Genomic DNA, 16,019 nt, shown 5'->3' on the forward strand with positions numbered 1-16,019 from the left:
TGAACAATGTAGTCAGTGAACAAGACAAGCTTTTGTATATTCTTTATAGTCAACTCTTTACAATGTGCCCTTCTCCAAAAGTGGAGATCCCCTTTTGTTCTTTATCTCTTCGGATATCCCTAAGAAACCCTAAAAAGTGCAACATAAGGAATATCCAATGGAATATTCCTTATGTCTATTGCTAAACATATCCTACCGTTGCTTCCTTGCTCCATTTACTTGACCTTGGCAATAATCCTTCTTAAGACGACTCCTCACCGTTGTGCCGTGGTCGACTCTGTCCTCGACCCAGTTTATTTGCAATTATCAAGCCGCCCGAATTTAGACCAATACAGTTAGTCCCTCCACTTAGTGAGGTCGTGATCTTGCACGTCCTCAATAAGCGGATCCGGTCTGCATCCGTTTAGAAGAAATTTGGTCGTATTGATTGAGTTGAATCGGCTGAGGTCAAAAAAATGGCGCGGCCAGCGGGGCTGCGGTTGGTGTGGCTAACGTGGGGGGATGTTATGGCCACGCGCACCATCATTACGCGTCTTCCCAATGCAGTATATGTGCTTCTGTCGCTTCGATTTTGGTGCCATTGACGGTTCTTTGCTTCGATTCTGGTATCACCCAACCCTATAAATAGATTGGGGAGGGGGGGGGGGTCATTTTCGAAAATTTTCATCATTTCTCATTTCGCATGTGCATTGTTCTTCTTTGATCTTCTTCTCCGATCTCCTCTTTCAATTCCTTGCAGCCTCTTCAATTCCAGTCCCTGACTTCTTACCCAGTTAATATCTTCTTCTTCAGATTTTGTTGCATACGTTTCGCTACGAAAATATGTCAAAATCCCCTCATATCCACGACGAAGTCTCCGATGCCACTCATTTATCGGTGGCCCTTCCTCCCGGCGATGAGGAATTCATGATTGAAGAGGAGGAAAGCTTCCCCACCGTGGAGGAGGTAGTAACCAAGAATTCTTTGGTTAGACATGACTTCCCAAAGGAACCTGCTCCTGCTCCTGCTCAGAAGCTTTCTAAGACAGGACCGCCTCAAATAGCCGACCTCCGGTCCAAATATCGCATTTCTCCTCACGTTGAAATTGTTCCGACCGGGGGCGACATCGTAGAGGTTCACCAACCCGGATATTGTGCTTTCTACGTTTACCCTTTCTTAATTGGTTATTCCCTTCCTCTCCCCCCATTAGCGGAGGAGTTTTGTCGATTTTACAATGTCTACCCGGCGCAGCTCTCCCCTTATTTGTACAAAGTTTTTCTGATGCTGGCGAAATACGCGGAGTTGGCCGGCTGTGAGGTCAACGTTCGCATCATGGGATCAAATTTTTGCCCAATTTTTATAGAGGTACATTGATACACCTGCGGCATCGTGGGATCAAAGGGTTGGTGGCCGGGATGGATGATAAGATGAATCGGCGGTTCTGGCATAAGTTCTTCTTCATCAAGACCGAGCACCTGGTGGCGAATCCGACTAGGTTTCCCGAGCAATGGAACTATAATCGTAAGTATCTTGCCGTATGCTCGTTATTCTTTCATTATTTCACTTTCGACTCACTCGCGGCTCCCTTATTTTCATCTGAGGGGCGTGCACCTTCTCCCGTCTTCGATATTGAAGATTGGGAGGCTCGCGTGTTACCCCACACCGTGGGAATTCATGATTAGGTGTCCTTTCACAGGCGTTTTGGACCCAAGACCCCGTCCAATAAGTGTTATTTCTACCTCAACTTATTGCTGTTTACTATCGCTTTTTGATGCGACCTTCCTTTGGTGCTAGGTCAGCGAGTTTCCAAAAAGGCGAAGGCTCTGGTGCCTGCATTTCCCCAAGCTATCGCGTCGACTACAATTTGCCTTAGCTGAGTCTGCTCGAGGAGGTCAGACTCAAGTTCCGCCAATGAGGGACTCCGCCCCTCAAACTGTTGCCGTGCGGGATGAGATCTCTTCTCAGCCTATCTTTCACCTTGTAGACGAGCCGTCTAATGGCGAGGAGACATCATTGAGGAAAAGGCGAAGGGTGGAGACCGGGAAGGCCATTGTTGCTGGCTTGGAGCCGAAAAAATTCATTGCTTTGGAAGCGGAATCTGCGCTTACACCAGGCGTTGAGGCCGTTTCTACGGCAGGTGTCATCATGGAGAGGAGACCCTCTGGAGTTGAGGGGGTTTGTGGTAGCGGAGAGCTCACACGGGCCGCGGAAGGTGGCTCATCATTGGTTGCCGAGGGAAGCAGAGCTGTACCTGCAGGGGACGACGACTCTGGCTCGGACATCGACCCTGAGGAGATATGGACCTTCATGGAGAGGACTACTCGTGGAGATAAGGACGGGGTCCTAATCGGCACATAGTCATTCCCGTGGACTACGACCTCTTGGCAAACTCAAAACGGGCGGTGCCAGCCTTTGCTCCTCTGTGCACGACTTTCGAGAATACGGTGCTACAGACGATAAAAGATGCGGATCTGTCGTTGGGTATATCTGACATGGCCCTGCGAGTGAGTGCTTTTCCATGCTAGGTTAAGTTTGTTTCGTATATGTAATATACTTACACTGACTTCTCTTTTTTATTTTGCACGTCAGACTCTTCTTATGGGGATTGAGGGCGACCGTCAGGAGGAGCGGAGGACGGCCATTTTTAAGAAGATGACCTCTAAGTACAAGGAGTACCGTACCAAGAACCGAATGCTGGCCGACTTCCTCAGCCAGGATGGCGAGTTTCAGTTGCTTTGTGATGGGCTCAAATAGAAGGACGATGAGCTGACGAAGAAAGATAAAGAGCCGAGGGAGAGGGACGATGAGCTTATGAGGGCCATCATTAGGTGCAGCGAGCTTGAGGCAGTGCTAAAGCCAAGAAGGACGAGCTAGGAGGAAGTAAGAGGGTGATGGCCGAGAATGCTGACCTTCAGCTGCAGGTGGCATCCTTAATGGTTGAACTCGGATAGAGGGAGGCAAGGGTTGTCGATCTGAGGATAAGCTGAGTGCTAAGATCGAAGAATTGGGTCGGGCCGAGAAAGGAATAATAGCCGCTATGGCTGAAGCAGCGGCCTTAGATGATGCCCTCCGTGTTTATAGGTTAGAGCGGGCTAATAAGGTGGTGACGTCGGCGCTCAAGGTGGCGAGGTTGAAAGAACGGATCCAGGGCTTGGAGGCGGAGTTATCCGAGTTAAATGAGCGAGTCGTTATCTTAAGGGATGACGAGGCACAACGACAGGTTCAGCCGTCTACATCTCATACTTCTGCCGATACCGGTGTGCTGCGGAAGTTGTATGAGATGTGGGTCCATGCCGAGGCTCCACTTGATGTGTACAAGTCTTTGAAGGCTGTCGGGAAAGTTTCTGAAGTGGAGCTGGAGGGCGTTCGTACCAAGGCACGTGCAGCCCGTGAAGCTTGTGGTTATGACCCTGGTAAACCTGGTAGGGATGAGGATGACGACGCCACGGATAGGCTTGCCTCTGATCCCTGGTATGATGATGAGTACACCAATGGGGATGATGTGGCGTGAAGATTTTGTACTTAGTTTTTTTATTTGCTATTTTTGTGAGGGCGTCCTCGAGCCCTTTGTAAAAAGTATTGTAATTCGATAGTTGAAATGGAACAATTGTCTTTTTGCTATGTATTTCTGGATTCCCTTTCTCTTTTCTCATTTTTTTTTTTTGCTATGTGGGGAAGTCCTTGATTTTTCGGCCGTTTGTATATGGTTGATATTGGCTGAATCAAACATAAACCGACATGAGGCCGAGTACTGATTAGCTCGAACGAGATCGAGGTTTGATGAGGTTGAAAATCAAATAATTCAAGCGGGTCGAATGTAAAGTAATTCGAGCGAGGTCGAATGTAAAGTAATTCGAGCGAGGTCGAATGTAAAGTAATTCGAGCGAGGCTGAATGTAAAGTAATCTGAGCGAGGTCGAATGTAAAGTAATTCGAGCGAGGTTGAGTGTAAAATAATTCGAGCGAGATCGAATGTAAAGTAATTCGAGCGATGTCGAATGTAAAGTAATTCGAGCGATGTCGAATGTAAAGTAATTCGAGTAAGGTCGAATATAAAGTAATTCGAGCGAGGTCGGATGTAAAGTGTAAAATGACTTGGTGGAGTTGTGCAAAGATGCTGCTTTGTTTATTTCATTCATTGGAGAGTATTATATGTTTCTGTCTATTCCATACATACATTGGAGAAGTTCCAGTCTACCTAGTCCCTTCGTCGTTCGGCCTGGAGAAGTAGTCGATAGGCAAGGCGATGGATTATACTTGAACTTCCAGACGTCCCCTTCGTCGCCTCATTAAAAACCTCCCCGAGAAAACCCAATTGGGATAAAACCCGGGTGAGGGAGAAAGAGTATGACTTGGAGGGCGTAAGTTGAAGTATTTGAGGTGGGCGACGTTCCAATTGTTTTCTAGTAGCTTTCTCTCTATTGTTTCTAGTTGGAATGATCCTTTGTTTGCTGCTGCAGTGATTTTGTATGGCTCGTCCCAATTGGTTCCTAGTTTACCTTTCTTTGCTTGCCTGTGTTTTGGCCTTGAGTACATAGTTTCCGACTTTGAGTGGACGTAATTCGGCCCTTTTGTTGTAGTACCATTCTGCTTGCTGTTTTTAGGCTATCATTCTTATGTAAGGCATGCCTCTTCACTCCTCTGCTTCGTCGAGGTCTTGTTTCCTGTTCTCGTCGTTGCTTGGTCCGCTTTCACTGGAGTATCTCAAACTAGGTTCCCCGACCTCGACTGGTATCGTGGCGTCAGTCCCATAGACTAGTGAATATGGCGTTTCTCCTGTGCTTGTTTTTGGCGTGGTGCGGTATGCCCACAACACTTCTTGTAGCAATTCCGGCTACAGTCCCTTGGCGTCCTCAAGCATTTTCTTCAAGATGTTTAGTATTATTTTGTTGGAGGGTTCGGCCTGGCCGTTACCGGCAGGGTGATATGGCGTGGAGAGTATTCGTTTGATGTGCCATTTCTCGAAGAATTCGGCAGCCTTTTTTCGGTGAATTGGGCTCCGTTGTCATAGCTGATTTCTTTGGGGATGCCGAAGCGGCATATGATGTTTCTCCATATGAATGTGATAACTTCCTGTTCGCATATTTGGGCGAATGCACCTGCTTCTACCCACTTGGAAAAATAGTCAGTTAAAACCAAAAGAAATCGTATATTACCTTGCCCTGCTGGAAGGTGTCCGACAATGTCCATTCCCCATTTGATGAACGGCCATGGTGGTGTGACTGAGTGGAGGTGCTCGCCCGCTTGGTGTATCATAGGAGCATACTTCTGGCACTGCTCTCACTTCTTGACGAAGTCAGCGACTTCTTTTTCATGGTGTGCCAATAATAACCCGCTCGTATGAGGCATCTGACGAGGGCTCGGTTTCCGATATGGGCACCGCAGTAGCCTTCGTGTACTTCCTCGAGGATGCGTCTTGTTTCATTCGGCCCTAGGCATTTCGCCAAAGGGCCTCCAAACGTTCTTTTTATAGGTCGTAGTTTATGAGGTTGTACCTGGCCGCCTGCATTCGAAGTTTTTTGATTCCTTTTTGTCTGATGGGAGTACTCCTTCCTGCAAATATGTTATAATACGGTTGCGCCAGTCCCAAGTCAAATTTACAATGTGTACCTCAAGTTGTTCTATTGACGAGTGGAGGAGGGTAACCACGTTTTCTTTTGTAATGTCCTTGGTGGCTGCTGCTAACTTGGCCAGGCAATCTGCCTCGATGTTTTGTGCTCGAGGTATCTGGTCGAGTCGACATTCGTCGAATTCTGGTAGTAGTTTATGAATTTCTGCCTGGTACTTTTGTAGCCTCTGCTCTTTGATTTGGAAAGTCCCTGTGACTTGGTTGACAACGAGTTGCGACTCGCATCTGAGGATGACTCTCATGCTCTGTATTTGAGGGCAAGTTTTAGTCCTGCAATTACGGCCTCGTACTCGGCCTCATTGTTAGTCATATCGGGCCACCGTATGGACTGGCGGATGACTTCGCCTATTGGGACCTCGAGTACGAGTCCCAGTTCAAATCCTGACGCGTTGGAAGCGCCATCGGTGTATAGGACCCATAGGTCGGGTAACCTGGGAGAGGTACGAGAAGTTTCCTGCTTGACCTCGGGCATTATTTTGGCACTGAAATCGGCGATGAAGTCGGCGAGTACCTACGATTTTATCGTTGTTCGTGGCTGATAGGTTATATCGTGCTCGCTCAATTCTATGGCCCACTAGGCCAATCACCCCGACAGTTCGGGTTTATGTAGGATGCTCCTTTGGGGGAAGGTCGTCACCACCGATATGGGGTGACATTGAAAATAGGGTCTAAGCTTTCGTGAAGCTACAACCAATGCCAAGGCCAATTTTTCGAGGTGGCGGTATCTTGTTTCGACGTCGACCAGGGTTTTGCTAATGTAATAGATTGGAGATTGCGTACCTTTGTTTTCACGGACCAATACTGCACTTACTGCGACATCTGATACGGCCAAGTATATCAGGAGGCGCTCGTCGGGTTCTGCTTTGACGAGTAGAGGGGGCGAGGACAAGTATGCCTTTAGTTCTCTTAAGGCCTCGATGCATTCTGAATTCCACTGGAGACCGTTGTCCTTTTTAAGCACGTTGAAGAATTTGCGGCATCTATCGGAGGTTCGTGAGATGAACCTCGACAAGGCGGCTATACGACCTGTCAGTTTTTGCACCTGTTTCTTGCTGGTCAGTACTTCAGGTATTCCCTCGATGGCCTTGATTTGGTCGGGTTTGACCTCGATGCCTCTTTGTGATACCAGAAAGCCGAGAAATTTCCCTGAAGTTACGTCGAAGGCACACTTTTCGGGGCTCAACTTCATACCGTATTGCCTTAGTATACCGAAGGCTTCCTTCAGGTGGTCGATGTGGTCTTCCTTCCTTTTTGATTTGACCAACATGTCGTCTATGTAAACTTTCATTGTTTTGCCGAGTTGGTCCTTAAACATCTTGGTGACCAGCCTTTGATAAGTCACCCCTGCGTTCTTCAACCCGAATGGTATGACTCTGTAACAGTACGTTCCCTGATGGGTGATGAAAGTAGTCTTTTCCTGGTCCTCCTCCTCCATGAGGATTTGGTTGTAACCTGAGTAGGCGTCCAAGAAGCTCAACAACTCGTGCCCTGCCGTTGCATCGATCAGTTGATCAATATGAGGCAACGGAAAGAAGTCCTTCGGGCAGGCCTTGTTTAGGTCCATGAAATCCACGCACATCCGCCACTTTCCATTTTTCTTCACCGTGACCACGTTGGCTACCCATTGGGGGTATTTCGATTCTCGTATAGAGTCGTTAGCGAGTAGTTTATCCACCTAATCACTGACGGCCTCGTTGATTGTGGCATTGAATTTTCTTCTTACTTGTCGTATTGGAGGGTAGAGTGGATCGACGTTCAACTTGTGCGTGGCAACGTCTTTCGGGATACACGACATATCTGCATGGGAGAAAGCAAACAAATTGGCATTGTCAATTAAAAATTTATGAAATCTACCTGTTCTGAAAGTTTATGGCCGATGTAAGCCTTTTTGCTGTTGTCGTTGTTGTCTAGTTGGACGGGATCAAGGTCTTCTACCGTTGACCCTATGCGTCTGAGTCTGTTCCTTTTAACTGTTGAGTATATGTACAATCTTGGGTGATGCGGTAGCATTCTTGGGTTGTGCGCTATTCGCCTCGGATGCTGAATATCCCCCATGGGGTAGGGAACTTGATTACTTTATACAGGCTGGACGGGATGGCCCTCATGGCGTGTATCCATGGTTGCCCTATGATGGCGTTGTAAGTTGTGTCCTGGTTCATGACATGGAACGTTGTTTCTAAGGTGATGCCCCGGCCAGAACGGTTAGCGTTATCTCCCCCGAGGTTCGCTCAACTGCATTGTTAAAACCTGTTAGTGTTATGCAGCGCGGTACTATTTTGTCCTCGAGTTTCATTTCTGTGAGAACTCGAGGGTGAATAATACACGCGCCGCTTCCGTCGCCTACCATTATTCTTTTTACATCAGTATATGAAAAACGTAAAGTAATGACAAGAGCATCGAAGTGAGGAAAAGTCAAACCGTGGGTATCTGACCTATAGAAGATGATACTGTCTTCGAGGTCATCATACCATTCATGGGTGATCGACTGCTTCAGTTTATGTGTGGTGGTAAACTTCACGTGGTTGATTGCTGCTTCATCGCCCCCGCTGATGATCATTAGGATGGTGCTGGTGGGGGAGGGTGGCTTTGGAGGGCCTTGGAGCTGTTCTCGTCCGCGGCCGAAGTTGGCTCTTCCTCGGTCGCTCATTAACTCCCTTAGGTGTCCCTGGTGAAGCATGTTCACCACTTCTTGCTGTAGGGCTATGCAGTCCTCGGTCTTGTGGCCCCGTTCATGATAAAACTCACAGAGGACGTTCGATTTTCTAGTACTTGGGTCGGATTTCATCTTTTGTGGCCATTTTACCTTTGGACCGAGTTTCTCTAGTGCGTACACTATTTTCGAAGGGGAAACACAAAAATTGTGAGCGGATAGGAGTGGAGGCATACCTTTTTCGTTTCGCTGAGTCCCTGTGTGCGGCCTTGACGGTCCTTCCGCATGGTGAGTTGATGGTGGAATGGTTTTTCTAACATATGGTTGATACATGTCTTGGTTGAGGCGTGAACCTGACTGCTCTCTTCGACCGTCGTTACGACGGTCTTTCCTCGACTCCCTTTGGACCGACGTTAGCTGTTGGGTTGGACCGTTAAGGTCATCCTTGTCTGCTTTCGCCTCGGCGCAATAGGTGTTGTGAATTTCTTCCCAAGTGGTGGGAGGATATTTCATGAGTCTGCTTAACAACTTTTTTGTCGCTCTTGACCTATTGCTATTCAACCCATTCTTGAAAGCTGCCACCGCCTATCACGACCCGGATTTCCCACCCTCGGTGGTCGTGATGGCGCCTACTCGTGGTAGCTAGGCAAGCTAAGAACCTTTGCAAAAATTAACCTATCTTGTTTTATACATGATTAAGCAATTAAATTATCAATGAATAAGCAGTTAAAAAGACAACGAAAAGTAAAATTTAGCGGAAGTCCGAACTAAACATAGAAACAGCGTCTAGAAAGCCAATACAAGTCTCTACCCAACATCTGGTGTCATAACAATATACGGACTGTCTAGGATTACTACAAATAAGAGTTTGAAATAAAGGACATAGTCTGTCTCGAATACAAATGTCAACAGAACATGAAAACTGAATGAAGAGACGTCGGGCCTACGGACGCCAACAAGGCTACCACGGAGTCTCGTGGACTGAAGGTCGGCTCCATAACTACTGCTGCGCACCGTAAGCTGCTCCAACACCTGGATCTGTGCAAAAAAGCACAGAGTGTAGCATCAGCACAACCGACCCCATGTGCTGGTAAGTGCCTAGCCTAACCCCGGCAAAGTAGTGACGAGGCTAGACCGGACTACCACATAAACCTGTGCAGTTATATATACATATACAGCGGAATCGAAATACGGAGACAAGTAGTTAATATGGGAGGGGGAGCATGCTATGGGGGAATAACAATTTCAAGTAAAAGTCGTCCAGTAACGAAGGGAACAACACAACTCAGACATTAATAAAGAAACAGAAAGCAACAAGTGCACGGCATCACCCTTCGTGCTTTTACTCTCATCCTCACCAAGCAATGATATAATAAAATGTGCACGGCATCACCCTTCGTGCTTTTACTCTCTTTCCTAACATATAATCAATAGAATCGGCACGGAATGGTACATCGTGCGGCACGGCATTACCCTTCGTGCTTTACTCTCGTTCCTCACCATAAGCAAACAATGCACGGCATCACCCTTCGTTCTTTACACTCTTTCCTCACAACAAACAAACAATGCACGACATCACCCTTCGTGCTTTAACACTCTTCCTCGCCCAAACAAAAATCACAAACAAGGGGCAGGGAATAAACAAATAATAAAAGAAATCCCGGTAAGGGAACACAATTGAACAAGTAAATCCCGGCAAGGGAACAACATCAATAATCTCAACATCCCGGCAAGGGAAAAACAATCAATAAACAACAATATCCCGGCAATGGAGCAATTCAAATACTCTTTCTCTTCCTTTCACTTTTATTTCATATCTCACTTTACCACCTGAGCCAATGCTCCAAAGGGGTTCAACCATCTCGTATACGTTCACAATTGAAATATAACTTGAGCCAATGCTCCTCGTTGCTCATAGGTCACAATTTCCTTTCACAAACTATTCACAACAAATAGGAATCATCACCAAGGCAAGAAAATACAACGAAACCAAGATATTCACAATTTGAAGACTCACGGTCATGCTAAACACCAACGTATAGATACTCGTCACCATGCCTATACGTCGTACTCAACAAGAAGCAATTAGCAAATAAGACTCAACTCCAAGTCTCTCAAGCTAGGGTTAGACCAAACACTTACCTCAATGCCTTGCACACAACTTAAGCCTCAAGTATAGCTTTACCCCGCGATTCCACTGCCAATTCGCTTGTATCTAATCACAAATTACTTACTTACATTAATAAACACTAAATGAATCAACCCCAATGCATGAAAATGAGTTTTCCCAAGTTTTACCCAAAAAGTCAAAAATCACCCCCGGGCCCACGTGGTCAAAACCCGAGGTTCAAACCAAAACCCGAGTACCCATTCCCCCACAAACTCAAATATATAATGTGTTTTGAAATCGGACCTCAAATTGAGGTCCAAATCCCCAATTTTTGAAAAACCTAGGTTCTACCCAAAACACCCAATTTCTCCCATGAAAATCTTTGATTTTAGGTTGAAATCATGTTAAAAGATGTAAATGATTGAAAGAAATGAGTAAAAACTAACTTACAATTGATTTGGAAGAAGATTTGTTCTTGGAAAATCGCCCAAAGGAGTTGTGTTTTGAAAATGGTGTGAAAAATGACTTAAAATCGGTTAAGTATAGAAAATTGCAAGTTGCAGATATGGGAAATGCGAACAGGGGTTCGCAATTGCGAACCCCGACCTGCTGATGTGGGAATTGCGAAGACTCGGTTCGCATTGCGAACCCTTAAGAAATACAAGACCTTTGCATTTGCAACATCAGGGTAATCGCATATGCGATGATAGTCCTCGCATTTGCGAGAAGGACTGGCCTGGGCTAACTTCGCAATTGCGAAAGGCCACTCGCAATTGCCGTCTCGTATTTGCGAGCCAGGCTTCGCAAATGCAAAGCCTGCAGGTCAGAAATACCACCAATTTTTCAAAGTTCAAAAATGCACCCGTGGCCTATCCAAAACTCACCCGAGCCCTCGGGGCTCCAAACCAATTATACACACAACCTCAAAAACATCCTACGGACTTATTCGCGCGATCAAATCGCCAAAATAACATCATAAACATCGAATTAAACCTCAAAATCCAAAAATTCCTTCAAACTTCATAAAACCTCAAATTTTCCAATTTAGGTCCGAAACACGTCAAACGACGTCCGTTTTCAACCAAATTTCACAAAAATGACTTAAAGCACATATAAGACCTGTACCGGGCGCCGGAACCAAAATACGGGCCCGATACCAACACGCTCTAATCAAATATCATTTCAATTTTCCTTAACAATTTCAGAAAAACAATTTCACAAAAAAATTCATTTCTCGGGCTCGGGACCTCGGAATTCGATTCCGGGCATACGCCCGAATCCCATATTTTCCTACGGACCCTCCAGGACCATCGAATCACGGGTCCGGGTTCGTTTATCCAAAATGGTGACCAAAGTCAAATTTATTCATCTTAACATCAAAATTTAGCATTTTCATAGAATTTCACATTAAGCTTTCCAGCTACGCGCCCGGACTGTGCACGCAAATCGAGGCGACTCTAAACGAGGTTTTCAAGGCCTCGGAAGGACAGAATTCATTTAAAACAGGTGATGACCCTTTGGGTCGTCACATTCTCCACCTCTAAAACAACCGTTCGTCCTCGAACGGACAGAAGAAAGAAGTACCTGAGTCGTGGAAAAGATGAGGATAATGGCTCCGCATATCGGACTCGGATTCCCAGGTCGATGCCTCAGGAGGCTGACCTCTCCACTGAACACGAACAGAAGGGAAACTCTTGGATCTCAACTGACGAACCTGCCGGTCTAGAATAGCTACCGGCTCCTCCTCATAAGACAAGTCCTTGTCCAACTGGACAGTGCTGAAATCTAACACGTGGGTTGGATCGTCGTGATACCTGTGAAGCATGGACACATAAAACACTGGATGCACGACTGATAAGCTCGGCGGAAAAGCAAGTCTATAAGCCACCTCTCCCACTCGGTCAAGAATCTCAAACGGACCAATGAACCTAGGGATAAGCTTGCCCTTCTTCCCAAATCTCATCACGCCTTTCATAGGCGACACTCGGAGCAATACCCGCTCACCAACCATGAAAGCCATATCTCGAACCTTGCGGTCTGCAATAGCTCTTTTGCCTGGACTGAGCTGAACGAAGCCTATCCTGAATGATCCTGACCTTGTCCAAGGCCTCCTGAACCAGATCCGTACCCAACAACCGAGCCTCTCTCGGCTCAAACCATCTAACCGAAGACCGACACCGCCTACCATATAAGGCCTCATAAGGAGCCATCTGGATGCTCGACTGGTAGCTGTTGTTGTAGGCAAACTCCGCTAAGGGCAAAATCTGATCCCACGAACCTCCAAAGTCAATAACACAAGCCCGGAGCATATCCTCTAAGATCTGAACAGTCCACTCGGACTGAGCGTCCGTCTGGGGATGAAATGCGGTGCTCAACTCAACTCACGTGCCCAACTCTCGCTGAACTGCTCTCCAGAAGCGCGAGGTAAACTGCGTACCTCGGTCCGAAATGATAGATATGGGCACACCATGAAGGCGAATAATCTCCCGAATATAGATCTCGGCCAACCTCTCAGAAGAATAGGAGACTACCACAGGAATGAAATGTGCTGACTTGGTCAGCCTATCAACAATGACCCATATTGCGTCAAACTTCTTCCGAGTCAGCGGAAGTCCAGTAACAAAGTCCATAGTGATCCGCTCCCACTTCCACTCGGGAAGCTCAATCATTTGAAATACGTACTTAACCTGCTGACAATTCAAACAACGAGCCACATATGCTATGATATCCTTCTTCATTCTACGCCACCAATAATGCTGCCAAAAATCCTGATACATCTTCGCTGCCCCCGGATGAATAGAGTACTGGGAGATATGGGCCTCCTCCAAAACCAACTCTCGGAGCCCATCCACATTAGGCACACATACTCGACCCTGCAATCTCAAAACTCCATCATCATCTAAGGTAACATGCTTGGCACCTCCGCGCTGCACCGTATCTCTAAGGACACACAAATAGGGATCATCATACTGCCGATCACGGATACGCTCCAATAATGAAGAACGAGCGACCGTGCAAGCTAACACACGACTGGGCTCAGAAACATCCAGCCTCACGAACTGATTGGTTAAGGCCTGAACATCCAAAGCAAGCGGCCTCTCACCGACCGGAATATAAGCAAGACTGCCCATACTAGCTGACTTCCTACTCAATGCATCGGCCACCACATTGGCTTTCCCCGGATGATATAGAATGGTGATATCATAATCCTTCAACAACTCCAACCACCTCCTTTGCCTCAAATTCAACTCCTTTTGCTTGAACAAGTACTGAAGACTCTTGTGATCCGTGAACACCTCACATGCCACGCCATACAGATAATGCCTCCAAATCTTCAATGCGTGAACTATGGCTGCCAACTACAAATCATGAACCGGATAGTTCTTCTTATGAATCTACAACTGCCTCGAAGCATAGGCAATGACCTTGCCATCCTGCATCAACACTGATCCAAGCCCAACACGGGAAGCATCACAATAGACTGTATAAGGCCCTGAACCTGTGGGCAAAACCAACACCGGTGCCGTAGTCAGAGCTGTCTTGAGCTTCTGAAAGCTCGCCTCACACTCATCCGACCATCTGAACTGGGCACTCTTCTGGGTCAATCTGGTCATTGGGGCTGCAATGGATGAAAACCCCTCACGAACCGTCGATAGTAGCCTGCCAACCCCAAGAAACTCCGGATCTCTGTAGCTGATGCTGGTCTAGGCCAGTTCTTGACTGCCTCTATCTTCTTTGGGTCCACCTGAATACCCTCTGCTGATACAACATGACCCAGAAATGCAACTGAACTCAGCCAGAACTCACACTTGGAGAACTTGGCATATAACTGACTATCCCTCAGAGTCTGAAGAACCACTCTAAGGTGCTGCTTGTGCTCCTCCTAGCTGCCGGAATATATCAATATATCATCAATGAAAACTATCACGAATGAATCCAGATAAGGCCTGAACGCTCGGTTCATCAAGTCCGTGAAAGCTGCTGGGGCATTTGTCAACCCGAATGACATAACCAAGAACTCATAATGCCCGTACCGAGTGCGGAAGGCTGTCTTAGGGACATCGGATGCCCTAATCCTCAACTGATGGTAGCCAGATCTCAAGTCAATCTTGGAAAATACCCTGGCACCCTGAAGCTGGTCGAACAAATCATCAATCCTCGGCAGTGGATACTTATTCTTGATCGTTACCTTGTTCAATTGCCGGTAATCAATATACATTCTCATCAACCCATCCTTCTTCTTGACAAATAACACCGGCGCACCCCAAGGTGAGACACTGGATCTAATGAAACCCTTCTCAAGCAAATCCTGCAACTGTTCCTTTAACTCTTTCAACTCAGGCAGCGCCATACGATACGGCGGGATAGAAATGGGCTGAGTGCCCAGAACCAGAACAATGCAGAAATCAATATCCCTGTCGGGTGGCATACCCGGTAGGTCTGAGGGAAAAATATCAGGAAACTCATAAACAACGGGCACAGAATCAATAGAGGGAACCTCAGCACTGGAATCCCGAACATAGGCTAAATATGCCAAACACCCCTTCTCGACCATACGTCGAGCCTTCACATACGATATAACACTGCGGGTAGAACGACTAGGAGTCCCTCTCCACTCTAAGCGAGGCATACCTGGTAAAGCTAAGGTCACAGTCTTGGCATGACAGTCCAAGATAGCGTGATCGGGTGATAACCAGTCCATCCCCAATATAATATCGAAGTCAACCGTGTCTAAAAGCAACAAATCTACACGAGTCTCCAGACCCCAATCACCACAACACAAGAACGATGGACTCGATCGACCACGATAGAATCACCCACCGGCGTAGACACATAAACAGGAATACCCAAGGCATCACTAGGAATGACCAAATACGGGGTAAAATAGGATGACACATACAAATTCGTAGACCCCGGATCAAACAACACTGAAGCATCTCTATCACAAACCAGAACCATACCTGTAATGACCGCATCTGAAGCCTCTGTCTCGGGCCTGGCCTGAAGAGCATAACATCGGGGCTACGCCCCACCACTCTGATCTACCTCACTGGGACGGCCTGCTGCTGGCTGGCCTCCACCTCTAGCGGTCTGAGCTCCACCTCTATGACCTCTACCTCCACCTCTGGCACCTCTACCCCCACCTCTAGCTGGCTGGGCGGGCTGTGGAACACCTGGTGCTTGAACCATGGCACAAGAACCCTGGTGCTGAGAACTACTCGGTGCTCGAGGGCAAAATCTAGCAATATGATCCGTGTCACCACAAGTGTAACAAGTCCTCGGCTGCTGAGTCTGCTGGCCCTGTCGACCTGAATGACCACCACGGAAACTCTGAAGTGGCGGTGCACTGAATGGATGCTGATCAAAATAGTGCGTGTGAGAACCACGGCCACCTGAGGCACCGTGAGAAACCTGGAGGGCTGACTGGAAAGGCCTAGAAGGTTGACCCCTATCATACGAATCTCTGCCTCCAGACGAGGCACCACTGAATCGGCCTGACTGACGGGGTCTCTTGTCTGCCCTATGACCACCCCCCTGTGACATTACCATCTCAATCCTCCGGGCCACATTGGCCGCCTCCTGAAAGGATATCTCGCTCCCAGGCTCTGTAGCCATCTGGAGACGAATTGGTTGAATAAGTCCATCAATAAA

The sequence above is a fragment of the Nicotiana attenuata genome, chromosome 2, assembly GCF_001879085.1.
Source record: "Nicotiana attenuata strain UT chromosome 2, NIATTr2, whole genome shotgun sequence".
NCBI classification, from domain to species: Eukaryota; Viridiplantae; Streptophyta; class Magnoliopsida; order Solanales; family Solanaceae; genus Nicotiana; species Nicotiana attenuata.